This window comes from Amphiprion ocellaris, chromosome 9 (genome assembly GCF_022539595.1).
Source record: "Amphiprion ocellaris isolate individual 3 ecotype Okinawa chromosome 9, ASM2253959v1, whole genome shotgun sequence".
NCBI classification, from domain to species: Eukaryota; Metazoa; Chordata; class Actinopteri; family Pomacentridae; genus Amphiprion; species Amphiprion ocellaris.
The window spans coordinates 12,607,429-12,622,751 of NC_072774.1; the positions used below are offsets into that span (position 1 = coordinate 12,607,429).

Genomic DNA, 15,323 nt, shown 5'->3' on the forward strand with positions numbered 1-15,323 from the left:
CCTGGATGTAAACAGTTGCGTATGAAAAGGTGCAAGTACAGTGCGCACATGGTCGTGTAGTGGAGCCGCTGCAAAGATGATGTCAACTTTATCATTAGCAGATGAAACAGCGGCAGCTCCGCGAGGCGCAGCGTGGAGCAGCTCGCATGAATTTTACGCGTAAAGGAGTTTAGTGGCATTATGGGGTTTTTTTTGGGGAGGGGGTCCGCCCACCTCTGTGTAGCCGCGCTTTGCGGCAGGTCACCGCGCTGTTGTCTCCGGCGCCGTTTGCGCATGAGGATGTTATATAGGAGGCAAAGAGGGTGTCTGATGGGGGGAGGAGGTGGGCTGTATACGAGGAGGAGAGGAGAAAGGGAGTTGTCAGACAGGCGTTGCAGACCCTATGCAGTGGGGGGACCGTCAGAAAAGCCCTCGCACATTTCCCGTTTTCAAAAAAAGGAGGGTTTTGCAGCAGCAGCGGCGGCTCCGGTGAACAAAGAACCGCGCCGTTCGTTTCGCGTATATAGACTCCCCAAGATGTCCTCGACAGAAGCCACGCCGACGGCACCGCTGTAGCAACACAAAGATTCCAACTGCAGTGAAAAGCGTCCCAAATAATATTCTTTGTCATTATTATAGTGACACATATAATTAGTGTTTCCCCACGTTTTGTTAGGATTTTCTGGTTCACACAGGTACAGCAAAGTACCTACAACTTAAATGAAATAAATTATTAAATTCTTCTGCAAGAAATAAACCAACACCAGCAGGAGAAATGCATTTGTTGCATGCTATTTTATCCCAGAGTTGTAAATTTTGACCACACTGGGGTCACCAGCATAAATACAGCTTTAAGGAGATGTCTGGCCTGCTGTGTAAATTGCTATACAGTGCATGAGCAACAACTGATGTCCATGTTTTTAGCTTCCACCAAGTGTCAGTCTAACTCAAGCTTACCATCTGTGCATATGTGCATGCTGGGATGTACAGCGTTGCATAAGGCCACCTGAATGACAAGGCAAACTCTGGGGATGTTTACCCCCTCAAAACATTTCGTTTTCTGCACATGCAGGTGTTTTTAATAAGAATTTTGAGGGTTCTGCATGTGGAAATGCAATAATCTCTTGTGCTCTTGTGTTCCCAGTGGAGGTGTTGAATTCACCCTGTAGATTATTTGCATGTTCAACCCCATCCGTTTATTTCACTTTTATTTCACATTTTCCCCACACTGCAGCTGGGATACAAGTGTAAAAACAGAAACACAAACAGTCTTATATGACAGACTGAGCATGGCATGTGACTCTCCAGCATGAATATTTTAGCATTTCTAGTGAGAATGCCTTCTGCTTTTTAATAACACGTAGAATGGAGCAAAATATAATCACAAAATTCCAAACGGCGGGTCTGAAAATAGAAATGATATCAATGCTCCGATAAAATGATAGCAGAAAGACAGAGCAAGTGTATTTACATGCATAATCAGAGTCTAGACGCGCTCTGTGGGTGCCAATCAGGACGGGGTTTGTTCCCAGAGGGCGTGTTGCAGATGAGAACTCACAGGGAGACTCCTGGTATGAGACCAGGATTAAAACATCCCCCACCCCACCCAGTAACATGGATAAAAAACAGCAGCAGCAGGAGGAGAGCGGGATGGCGTGATGCATGGAGGACCAGAGGGTGGACCCAGGGGGTCTGTCTCAATCCCCCACCCAGAGGCCGAGAGTCAGGAGGATTGGGTGAGAGCGTGGCCGGGACGGGGGGACAGCACCGGGGCCGGCATGTCCAAGAGGTCGTCTGGCTCCATTAAAGGGGTCCGCTGGGAGTCCAGAGCCCAAATCAATAAGAAGCATGGATCTGGGATAGTGTTTCCCCTCCTGCCACACTGCGCTCTCAGCCTCGTGTGAGTTTGGTGTGGCCTAGCGGACTGGCGATGCTGCTGTTGTGCCCCATAATCTTAGTGACCCTGAACTAAACCCTATGAGGCTCTGAATGGGCTGCAGCAGCAGCAGCTCAGCTTCTCATTCAGACCTGCTGCCTGTAGCTGTGGGCTACAGTTGTCATTTGTGTTCCTGCGTTTGCATGTGTGTGCGTTCGCTACAGAGTGCTGAGGTCATGTTACTTGCACAAAAAAAAAAATTCTGTGATCTTGACCATCTGCTCGTCACAGTAGTGCTGTTCCTCCCTTTCCCCCCCCCAATGAAAGGCTGACTGGCATCTTTGGGGAGATGCTGTGGTTTACTGTGCTGCACACCAAACTCTTTGTCCGAGAGCTGATGCAAATATGGCTTTCACCTATGGACAGTATCTGTCTTTCAAAGAGGACAGGCTTAATAGGCTGTAAAGACACATCTGAGAATCCCTAAAGGACATCCCTTTGACTTCCATGGCCAGATGTCCTTTTCAGGACTTTTCTGGTGCCCCGCTGTCACTTGAATGAGGCTTCTGCGAGCACAAAGGGACAAGTTGGCCAAGCACCACGTGCTGATGGCACAGTGAACGGGCTCTCGAGGATGATGTAAGACCTCATGCAAATGATACCACATCTTGTGCTCATGAGCCGACGATAGCCCCGAAGTCGATCAGCTGAATAAATGAAATAGAGGCCATGTTGTGTTCAGGGGCTTTCCCTCGAGGATCCCTTTTTGAAAAACTTTTATTTGTTTGCGTGTTTGCTCATTTATATTTGTTTTTATTTGTTCTAAGTTTGTTCCACTGTTGATTATTTTTTCCACTGGAGAGCAGGCAGCAGCACATGTTGTTACACACATAATGATGTACAATAAAATCAGACAACAAACCAAGTAAACAGTAGTTTAAGAAAACAGGGCGACAGGGGGCTGGTTTAGAATCACTAGTTTGTTTAGTTTTATCTGCAGATTGTGCATCAACCTTTAACACAGCAATCTGTAAATTGATCCGTTATTGTTCACGATCTTAAACAAAACACGAAATCACCTGAAGTTTACACATAATTCAGTGAAAAGTAGGTTTTTATTCTGCATTGCCTATTTTTGTCCTGCTTGAGGATTTGCTCAGAGAGCAGCATACATGCTTTAATCTGTCAGTTATTTCTATCATCACTGTAGCGTAAAAGTGCAGAAACATGCCAAAAACTTCACACTTCAGCTTCTCAGACTAAGACACTTTTTTGTTTTAATCTCTTATTAAAATCTTTACATTTTATTTACAATGTGACAAACTTGCAACAAAAGTGATGTACAGAAAGAAATGTGTTATTCTATAAATTGCAGAATAGAAATCATATTTAGAATTCATCAAAGCTTTACAAAAAAGACAACAAAAACTTCAAAATCTAACAAAAAATGTACACCACCATAAAAGCCAAAAGAAACAAATGTAAAACAAACAACACAGACAACCAAAAAATTACACATTTAAAGCAAAAACCTTTTGATGAGTTGTGAAACACTGAGGAGGCAGTGACAAGAAGATTTTCAGAAATTCTATGACATTTCAAAGCAAATAGAAATATGTTGTGTGTTTTAGCCATAAATTTTCCCCTGCAGGGACTCAGAGCAGTCACTGGGTGGTGTGAACGTTTCCAGGAATTGCACCATAATTGGCCTTTTTAGCCAATGGAGTAGGGACCAACAACTTCAAGTGCACCGTTAACGATTTGTTTTCACACAGTTTTGTTTGGAGTACATAATTCTGTATAATAAACGGAATATGCCCCTGGTGTTCAACTCAGTGAAATGCGTTTCTTAGCATTGGAGAGAAGCAAATTTTTCAGTTTGTACACTTTTATGACCAAGGAACATCGAAAAACAGCACTAGCGATTCACAAGAAACAACTGAGGAGGAGTGGAGCAGAAAAATTTTGTGAAAATTTTTGTTTCTAGACTTAGGAACCACTTTGCAGTTTGACTGTCGGCATGGTCAAGCAATTTGCTAATTTGCTCCTTCAATTTTCTGGCACACACAATGCGGTCTCTCCAAAGTTCACTGCAAAAGTTTAGATTTTTCGATGTACTTGAGATTCTCAAACACATTAGAGATTACGAAGGTTCCCATAGGAAAGAATGGAGTTCCAGTTGTCTCAACTTATTGACACAAAGCTCTGTGAAGAAGCACCAATACAATGACAAATGGTATTTACTGGACGTAGCTCATCTGTAAGAAATAGAACAATCGGGAATAACTTATATGATGAATCATGTTGCTGATGGCGATGTAAGAGGTTAGAAGACTGCTACTGGACGAGGTCATCGAGAGGCTGGAAAAAAATAGCATTTGTCGTCCTCTCCGAGTTTAACCAGTCTGTGTAGATTGTCAGTCATGCAGTCACGCTAATCTAGTGAGCTTCAGTAGAACGCAACTGTACTTCTCTTTCTAGTTCTTGAAGATATTTCTTTAGTTGAAGGTACTTTTGCCTTCTTTCTCCCCTGAAAATGCCCCTGAAAGTGGTTGAAACACACTGAAAGCTTTGGGGCCGCTTTAAAACATCCCACAAGCTGTTGTTGCAAAAGATAAAAAACCTGCAAGTCTGCTGCTCCTACATACTGTATGTTTACTCATCGCTACAGTTTATACAAAGAGATAAAAATACCATGGTTGGTAGGCTGTTTTGTTCTTTGTTTGGATACGCCTATTAATGCATGCATATGCCCATAAATTAGCTAAAAGGTGGAGTGTGAGTGGAATTGAGGCGGGACTTGGACTGCCTTAAGTAGCCATGTGCTTGATTATGCATAACTGTAAGCAGAAATTAGCTACAGAGACCAACGCTGTTTTCTTACCAGGCTGTAAGCATGTTTACTTCTGCTGTAAAGTTCAACATTTAACATTGATGTCGATTGGGACAGACTCACTTTTGTAGTCAGCCTCATGTGGACATTCATGGAACTGCAGTTTTTAGCACTTTAGTGTTGGCTTATTTTTTTTTAGCCCCAGACGTTCAGCAAAATGTGTTTGCGAGAATGCAAACGAGAGTCCCAGAGATACGGTCTTACAAAAAAACACATCTTCCTCTGCTGGAGACACACTTCCACAGGCTTGCCGCTTAGCTTCAATCACATTCTGGGATTGTTGCAGGTCAGGAGTCTCTGGCACCATTATTTTGGAAGGCAAAGACTTAAAAGTTTGGGAGCCACTCCCTTAAAGCTCAAGGAGATGACTGCATTGTATATTTTGTTTTGTCAATCAGTAAAAAAATTGAAAACCCTCCCATTTCAGAAGCTAGAACCAGAGATTATTTACTAAATTTGCTGAGTAAGTAATTAACACAAAAATCATCACTTTTCAGGTTAATGTTCTTCCATCTGAAAACCCTGCACACAAAAACTCTCAGGCACCATATGAAACTGTTGACCAACACACACACTCACCTCAGCGTCTGACAACAAACACTCTGGGGATGTTGTGATTGGGAGAGTTGGTGTCAGCTGGGAACATGAGTCAGGTTGTATGACTTCATTGCTTTTTACGGGTATTAGGTCATCTCTCTGCCTCACTTTCCCTACTTCCACCCCCCTCCTCTCCCCTCTCCTCCCCCTCTGTCTGTCTAATCACATTGATGCCATACAGCGAGCGACACGCCTAGTGATGAGTAAGGCTCACCTCACCGCTTTGCTTCCCGTATAGCGGTGATCTCACGAGCATCACGGAGAGCTTCGAACTCCATAGTCCTGCTCGGCCCTCACTTTTATTCTTGGCATCCGTTTCTCATTGAATATACCTCAGACAGTCAGTGGATTCAGACGCTGCTTTTGCTAAGCACAATGACAAATTGCACTTTGTAATCTGCTTAAGGATCAAATTTGGTCAGATTTCATTTAAGGAGCTAGAATATGATGGCTGGTTAGACACAAAACATCTCACACCCGACTGCACAGAGTCAGACTCTAATGCACTTTTTTGAAATTAAAGTTAAACTGCAAAATACACAAGTTTTAATGTCATTTTTAGACGTGTATTATCAGCGATGGACAGTAACTGAGCACATTTGCTCATCTGGTGCATGTAAGTGAAATTCTGATGTTTCTACTTTTGTCAATGTTACATTTGGATGCAAATATTGTGTGTAATTATCAGTTAGTTGAAATTACAATTAAATGTAGAAAATGCACTATCAAGATTAAGAGATGTGTTGCATCACACCACTTATTCAACATTAAAAATGCACATTTAACAGTAATATAGTAGTATAACTTATACAGTGAAATAACAGTGTCATTCTGCATAATGGTAACTTTTACTTGCTATACTTTGCTGCCAGTATTCTGTACTTTTACTTATTTAAATGTTTTAATTGGTTACTTTTGTGTATAGCAAAGTCTATTTTACATTAAGTAAAGGATCTTGATACTTTTTCCAACACAACTTGTAACAAGAAAAGCTCCCAGAGAGCGCAGTATTCTGCCAAGGCTGCTCAGTCATTGTATACTTTCTGACGGATAAGTCCCAATAAGTCCATGGCGGTAGATTTGTAGTAGGATCACAATTGTGATCGTCAGCAGGCAGCTGACGTAGTGTTCACTTGTCATAGTTACAGTGCCGCTTTGCCGCTATCTTGTAATGACACTGAAATCTTTAACAAATCCGAGGATCCAGACTATAAACCACAGCACTGCCAAAATCTCATCAGGTGGTCTTTGTGTCATTTCTGACCTTCTCTGAAAATTTCATCCAAATCCGTGAGTCTGTTCACAAACAGATGGAAGGACAAATGTATGCCGATCGTCATATAACTCCACACTTGCACACAGTGGACAAAAAAGTTATAAACTAGCAAGCAATGCACCCTGCAGTATTATAGTGCAGCTGTCTGCAATAAGTTAGACAACTTAAAACTAGTCCACAGGTTTTTGTAAGGAACAACGTGTATAGATGAATAATATTAAAAAGCAGCTCCGTAATGAAAATCTCCAACAGGAATGGTACATATTAGCATGGCAATAAAAAATAATCCAATAACTTGGGCGTAGATTGTTTGAACATTGTCAGGGACACATTAAGCAGAGGTCTGGGTGTTTTCCTCAGAAAAGTTTACCCACTGCAGGATCAATAAAGGTTCTATCTATCTATCTATCTATCTATCTATCTATCTATCTATCTATCTATCTATCTATCTATCTATCTATCTATCTATCTATCTATCTATCTATCTATCTATCTATCTATCTATCTATCTATCTATCTATCTATCTATCTGACAAAAAATTCAAGGACTTTTTGGCTGAACTGCAGGCAGTGTGACAGAAACAAAACCACTCAGAAAGTGCTTAGTTTTTAGTGGGTTAAGCAGCCTTTTTATGTTTTACTCAAATGTCGTATCATGTTGTAGATGTTGTTATTAGCATCATTTCTGTTATTTGTTATCTTAGACTGTAGATTACATTTAACCAAATGTGCCCTGACAGATACACCTGCTGTTTTTTCGTCCTAATGGGACATTTCTTTAACCGAAGCATCGGCATATGCACATGCTCATTAGCTGGATTATGTAATCATTTCTATAGAGTTAGAGATGACATAGTGATACTGCCCTGAAGGTGCAGTTTTAGTACCAGAGTCGACTACATCACAGCGAGCGTGGGCCTTGTTTTCTCAGAGATCATGATGCCTCCAAGTGACCCACAATCCTGTTCCATCATTTATGAACATTATAAATGTAAACAAACCATTTACAGCTCGGTAACATAGGTCATGTAAAATTCATGCTCAGCTGTTACATAATGATAAGCACATCCACGAAGAGCTCTGTAGAATATCTCCAGCAGCACACTCGAGTTGTTTTTAATTTGTGTTTTTGTTTGTATTTAGAATGAGTTTGGGATCGCAGGGAATTAAACTGACTGCACCATTCAGCTGGGCCATCTGTACCGCTTGATAATGGCAGCCGTGCCGCAATAGTTGCCTTGAGGAATAGTTGTATGATGCTCCCTGGCTGCCACCTTAATTAAATTATCAATTCATGTGAAACCCAGCGCAGGTCAGTGTATCAATCATTGCTATAGAAGGAGGCCACAGAGTCAGAGGGGCCCCTACAGGCTCTCAGCGGGTTTTAGAGTGAAATGAGTGCCATGGGTATTTCTTAGAGAGGTGTACTGATAACTGTTGTGATATCAGGTATCTGAACTGTGATGTGAATTAACATTTTTCTCTGGTTTGGAAAAAAAAATAAAGTGAGGCTCCAGTGGTAGAATAAGTTTTCAGATCCTTGAGTAAAAGCAGCAACACCACTGAGGAAACATTACTCAGTATGCTGAATAATTCCATTCTGTGTCATAACTTCTGAGGTTGAGTGAAGCTAATCACTTCAGGAAGCAATACAGGCAAAACATTGCAGGTGAATATGGGTTCATTTTAATTATTAATGTCAACTTGATACTTCCCCAGCCGATTATTTACACTAAAACAAATGTGTTTGTGACTTTACTGATTTTAATGTTTGACCCTCTGAACCCCAAAACGTGGCCGGCAGGTTTGAAATATGTTTTAGTTTTTAAAAAATTGCTAAAATTATAAAAAAAAAAAAAAATTCAGAGCAACCGTTAACAGTTTAATACTTTATTTACCTTTTTTCAATCCTTAATGTGCATATTTTCAGATTTTTTTCTTTGTATTTTTCAAAGTGATTTAAATACAGCAAAAAAAAATGAAATCAATAATTAGTAAAAGAGTCAATAAGTAAAAAGTGATAGCGTAGTCAAAGAATAAATGAGTTTTTGTAAAATCGGAAAGATTCTTGATGTGGACAGTTTTAAATTTTTTTTACAGGCAACATGTTTTTTGTGTTAAATATGTGTAATTTCAGCAGAAATGTCTGTAAAATAACAGTAAGCTGTTAAAAAATGTTATAAACTGCTAAAAATAACATTATTTTTTACAGTGATATTTTCTAAACATTGAAGAAAAATATCAATATTTCCCTGTGTGATATAATTATTTGCAATGTGTAGTATGTGCAGTTTATTTCAGTTATTGCTGTTGCTATATTGTGTTTAATTATACTTAGTGCCTATCTATAGTTCTTGTTATTTATTGCACTTATTTTACTATGCTTTTCCTTTTGCTAAAATTACAACAATTTTCAGAGCAAGACTCTGTAAAAACAAACAAACAAAAAATTGGCCAGATTTTCAACTTTGGAAGGTCCTTGAATGAATCGTGTGTAGCATTTAGTTTCATTTAAAAAATTACCAAATGAGCTTAAAATGTTATATTTAATAGAAATCACTTTATTCTTCGTCTCATTAAAATAAATTCTACCAAAATAAACTATGTGCATCAGATTCTGTAAAAAACTAAAAAGTTTGCCATGACTGACTCAGCTGCTGCCAACAGTCACTTGACAAAAACTCAGAGTTTTCGGCTGAACCATAGGCTGTTTCCACAAGCCAGAGAGGTGGCGACAACAGAGACTGAGAGGAAAATAAAACATACTAGATCAGTAAAATAAATGCAACATGGCTCCAAAACAGTATACAAAAAAGCAAGTTGTTGAAAGATACATTCAGCATGGTGAAACATCTTTCTAGAGTGACCTTCAGAGTAGCGAAAAAAGGAGAGTTTATTAAAAAATGCAAATAGTTCAATGTATATAGCATATTGAAAAATGTTGTATATGTTGACTAGTAGTATTTCTATTTTTTTAAATAAGAAATTCAGCTTTCATTTCTGTCTGTTTTTGTGATTTATCACATTTTAACTGTTTCATACTACGAAAGACATTTTCAAGTTCTCTCTACTTCTAGCCATTTTGTATGGTTTCCAGATAGTGGCAGGACTTTAAATGAAAAATTAATACAAATATGACAAGAGCCACACAAAAAACAAACAAACAAAAAAAACCCCAAACAAGCAAAACAACAACAACAACAACAACAACAAAAAAAACCTCCCAGAAACTACTTGAAGTTCAGAGAGTTAAATGTTCAAATAAGGTATTATATAAATAAATATGTACTCAATTTACATTAATTTCCAGAACAGAAATCGGAATATTGGGTAATGTCAGGTACAACTTTCTTGTTTCATTTTGTTGACACATTAAAGTCAAAGGTTTTTACAGAGGGGATTTTGGATATCTCTTTTTATTGGTCCATAATTCAGAAAAATACCATCAACAGCCGTGGAAAAATCCATTTTCACCATGTTTTTCTTCACGTTTCTAGGAATAAAATGTTCTATAAATCAGGCTGTGAATAATATATGAACAAAACCCTTTCAAAACCCTTCAGAATATAGAGAGGAATAAAACTTGAAAGAAGGGAAAAAAAACTCATTTTGAAGAAGAGCCTTTAAAAATATGTATTATAACTGAAATGTACAGACACAAAGAGACAAACTGCAAAGAAAAAAACACCTAAATGCATTTTTTCCCAAATAGTCTGAAAGGAGATATGTTATGGAAGCAAATTAGCCTACAATTCTAAAAGTTAGAAGTACATAAAAATATATGTATTCGCTTGCAGTGTCTTGCCTTCAGCATAAAATTGAGATACTTGCACTTCATGTGAGTATTTATTTTATATGCCACTTTCTACTTCTACTCTGCCTCATCTTGGAGGGAAAGTATTGTACTTTTTTACTTTACTACATTTACCTGACAGCTTTAGTTGCTTTGCAAATGAATATTTATGCACAAAAAACATATGAAGCCGTTAATAAATATGATGCTTTGTTGTCTACTCAACAGCTTATAGAAGTACAGCTGTTACAAATGGGATACAGTGGATTCTTCCTCGTCAGTATTTAGAGCATATGCATTTATCCCCAGTATTCAGTAGATGCATGCATGGCTGCAGATACAGCATTGAGCCTGTGTGGACAGAACTTTTCAAGTCAAATTCTCAGCTGGATTGAGGTCTGAACTCACAGATAGTTCACCTTGTTGTCTTTAAGTCATTTCTGTGAAGCTGTGGCCTACGAGTTGATTCCCCCAATACTTTACATTCATTTGACCCTCTACCTTTACAGGCCTCCCAGGGCCTGCTGCTGTGAAGCATCTTTACATCATGATGTAATGATCTTGTGTTAAAACCCACTTTTATTCTCTGGCTTTCCATCCAGCATGAGACATTGATTTTATTTGTTTTTAGTGCCTTTATTTTGTATTTCTGATTTTATTTGTTTTTAGTGCTTTTATTGTGTATTTCTGATTTTATTTGCCTTGTTCTGGATGTAAGGCACTTTGTTTCAATCTGTGGTTGTTTAAAGTGCTATATAAATAAAGTTGGATTGGATTGGATGATGCTGCCACCACCATGCTTCACGGAGGGGATGATGTGTTTGTGATGATTTGCAGTGTTTCTAGTCCAATGGCCTTAAATCGCAATTGTAATTATTTTTCCCCCCGTTTAACAGTTTAATACATTATTTACCATTTATTTTTTTCAACCCTTGATGTGCATATTTTCTTATTTTTTCTTTCTATTTTTCGAAGTGATTTAAATACAGCAAAAAAGAAAATAATCAGTAATTAGTGAAAGAGTCAATAATTAGTAAAAAGTGATATGTAGTCAAAGAATAAGTAACTTTGTAAAAACAAAAAAATTCTTTATGTAGAGAGTTCTTACATTTTTTTTAAGAGTCAACATGATTTTGGTGTTAAATATGTGTCATTTCAGCAGGCCTGCCTGTAAAATAACAGTAAATTGTTTAAAAAAATGTTAGAAACTGCTAAAAAAAATTACTTTTTTTACAGTAATATTTTCTAAATATTGAAGAACTCTGCAATATCAATATTTCCCTGTGTAATCTAATTTTTTGCTGTGTAGTATGTGCAACCACTGTTTATTTCACGTATTGTGTTTAATTATACTTAGTGCCCATCTATAGTTGTCACTTTATTTATTTTACTTATTTTGTTGTGTTTTTCCTTTTGCTACTGCAAACTTGTTTGGAATTATTGTATTTTATCTTATCTTTTCTCAAAACTGGAGTCACAGTGTGCATATATAATACACTCACAGGGGACATTTTTCTGCACTGAGTACTTGTACTTTTAATACTTTCACTGCAGTATTTTTTTACTTGTACCAGTGAGGTAAGTAACGGATGTGAATATTTCTTCCATCTCTGAATTATCCTGTGTCCCTTCTCAGTTTATTTCTGGAATATTGTATTTTCTCCCAACTTTATTGAAATCCTCTCCTATGTAAATCCTCTCCCCGTCGCCAGGGGGCTCCCGCAGGCTGCAGAGTAATTAGCGCAGGTTCCTAATCAGGTGTGCGGATCTCCAGGTGGCTGCTGGCTGTGTTCGGCTCTGCTCGGTTCTGCTCGGCTGTGCGACGTGCCCACAAATGAGCGGCGGATGAGACGAATGTTTTCCGGACTGTGGGTGTTTGTGAGCATCGAGGAGGCGGCTGAGGCTCTGCAGAGGTTAAAGGTAGGATGACCAAAAAACGTGTCGCAGTTCGCAGCTGAAGCGTATTTTCTGTTTCAGTCTGATTGTGGCGTTTTAACTGGTTCAGCAGGGAGGTGAAGCAGTTCATGAACTCTGTGACCCCCATAGACAGACACGTTTTCAGCCGGTGGATGGCGCCTCGTGTCCTCACTGGAACTATGACTGTGTTGATTTGCGGCTGCGCAGTGCAGCCGGCAGGGGGCACCAGAGCGGCGTCCTGTCCGCAGCACAGACAGGGCCTTTTCTGGGAACTTAGTTTGGGGTCACAGCCCCACCCACCCATGTGATGGTCGATAAATACGTATGTTCTGCTTTTAAAAGTATATTCCTCACAAATTACTACCTTATGTCCATGTACATTGCAGTTTTAAAGGTTTTTTGCACCCAAAATGCTACTTTTTTTTCAAAAATGTGCAATCTTAAAAGTCCATTCCACCTAAAGAGAACTTTCTGTCAAAGTAGTTGTAGTTTTTATCGTTTACTCCACCCGAATACTTCTTTCTGTCCAAATGCTTGCAGTTTTAATAATTTACTCAACCCAAATACTACTTTTTGTCCAAGTACTTTCAGTTTTAATGGTTTACTCCAATCAAATACTTCTTTCTGTCCAAGTACTTGCTGTTTTATTGGATTAACTCCACCCAAATAGTCCTTTCTAAGAAACGAGTTACAGTTCTAAAGGTTTATTCAACTCAAAATTCCATTTTCTGTTAAAGTACTTATAATTTTAATGTTTTTTCTACCCAAACACTACTTTCTAAGTACTTGTACTTTTAAAGGTTTAGTTCAACCCAAATTTTATTTTCCGCCTAACTACATGTACTTTTAAAGTTTATTCCACCCAAATAGGATTTTCTAACTAATGAGACTGGCTTGAAGTTACAAACTTGCGTATTGGTTTATTTCTCCCAAAATACTACTTTTTGTCCAAATATTTGCAGTTTTAAAGGTTTATTCACCCCAATTACTACTTCCTGTTCAGATATGTGTAATTTAAAAAGTTCTTCCCACTCCAACAAAACTTTCTGTCAAAGTAATTGTAATTTTAATGTTTATTCCACCCAAATAGTCCTTTCAAAGAAACGAGTTACAGTTTTCAAGGTTTATTTAACTCAAATAGTACTTTCTTTCCAAGTACTTGTAGTTTAAAATTTTTATTCCACATGAAAAGAACTTTCTGCTCAAGTACTTGCAGTTTTAAAAGGTTTTTTTTCCACACCAAATACTACTTTCTGTTCAGATATGTATAATTTAAAAGGTTCTTTCCACCCAAATAGGACTTTCTGTCCAAATATTTGTAATTTTAATGGTTTATTCCAAACAATACTACTTTCTATCTGAGCACTTAAAGTTTTAAAGGTTTGTTCCACTCAAATACTCTTTTCTATCTAAGTACTTTCAGTTTTAAAGGTTCGCTTCACCCAAATTGTAATGTACACCAAATGAACTTTGGTTTTAAAGGTGTACCACAGTGATAATGATTCTGAATCAGTCAACATGTTGTGGCAGCAGGTTCAGATGAAATTCAGGCAACTTCAGGTAACGTTCAAACATCGGAACAGGGATAAATGTGATGTTGGTGTCAGGTTGATGGATGTAAACCTGGGATTCACAACAACAGATTTGGTGGCAGAGGTCAGAGTGGGTGGAGCTAACAGAAAGGCTGCAGTAACTCGTGTAATAATCAACCTTAAGGTGGAATGGCTGCCGGAGCAGAGTAGAAATGTAATTACAGAGTCTGACAGCAGGGTCAGGCGGCTGCTGCTGCTGGTTGTGGGAAGGTTTGGGGAATGTTTTACTGGATACTTTGGGCTTCTTAATACCAACAGCATGTTTTGAAGACCTGAGACCGTGTGCAGCCCAGCACGGATACAGATTACCTTCGTCTAATGGCTTCTTTCAGCCGGACAATGAGTTCAGTGGCCTCTCCAGTGACTAGATGTGAACTAATAGAATGGGAAACTGGCAGCATGAATTTGCAGTTGCAGAATCTGCAGAAATGATATAATGAATCAGCTTAACATGGGGCAGAATCTGAGAAGAAGGCATCCATGACACCAGGAGCTGAAGATGTTTGAGAGCAGTGTTAGTGTGGTAATAAAGTGATCACTCAGTGTATGCACAGTCATCAAGTTACAATGCAATAAATCTGAATTTATGGAACCTGTAATGTTTTAGAGATGCATGGCTTCAACTTTGTGGTCATTTTGAATGCCGCAGTATTATTTTTTTGTGTGTGTTTTTAAAATGGTGTTTCTGGTATTTGGTCAACCCTTTTTCTGTAAGTAATGTGACTTAGTATGTAGTCGATTTTGAAAGAGTCGTTACATGATTTAAAACATTTAGCTTGTGTTTTGTCATCTTTAAGATTTCTCAGTAAATTTAAAGGATTTTAACATCTCGGTCTTCATACAGCTGACATGTGTGGGCATTAAATTGGGACTTTTAGGAGGGGGGAGTGCCTGTCCAGTGAGGCTGCGTCCGATCATAGTGAGACGTCAGAAGATACCAATTTTTGCTAAAAGTAGTTTGGAAGTTATACTGAACTGTATTACTCTGCTTTGTGTGGTGTTTATAATATTCAGTGTGGGGCGGACAAACTAAAACTCAGTATACAGTAATGTGGTGTGATTCAGCTGCTCTCTAGCTGCAGCTGCTGAAATCAAATCCCAACTGCTCTTCAACCTCTTTAAAACGGTGTCAAGAAGGCAGAGTTTAATTAAGCAGCTGTTCTTTTGGAGATTTGGCTCTTTTTCACAGTTACAGTATTTATCAATAGAACAAATTTTCCTCTTTGTTGTGCGACTGATCTGTCTAAAGCTGCTCAGTGAGGAAACTGTGTAGGAAAATCAGCCCGATCAGGTCAGGCTGAGTTTATTCCTTTCACTGAAAACACAGAATCTGATATCGTGTCAGTTATTTATTAACAGAGTCAAAGCTCTGTAGATTAAGTAGGCCATTTTTCTGGGCA

The 15,323-nt window shown here is 38.7% G+C and overlaps 1 protein-coding gene across 1 annotated transcript in view; it reads left to right on the forward strand.

Annotated features, from left to right (window-relative positions):
* Nucleotides 1–12,215: 12,215 nt before the first annotated feature.
* LOC111578023 (lamin A) overlaps nucleotides 12,216–15,323 on the forward strand; it is a 46,279-nt gene continuing 43,171 nt past the window's right edge. The window contains exon 1 of the mRNA XM_023284597.3: nucleotides 12,216–12,334. The gene's annotated coding sequence lies outside the window, so the exon portion shown is untranslated. The remainder of the gene's footprint in view (nucleotides 12,335–15,323) is intronic.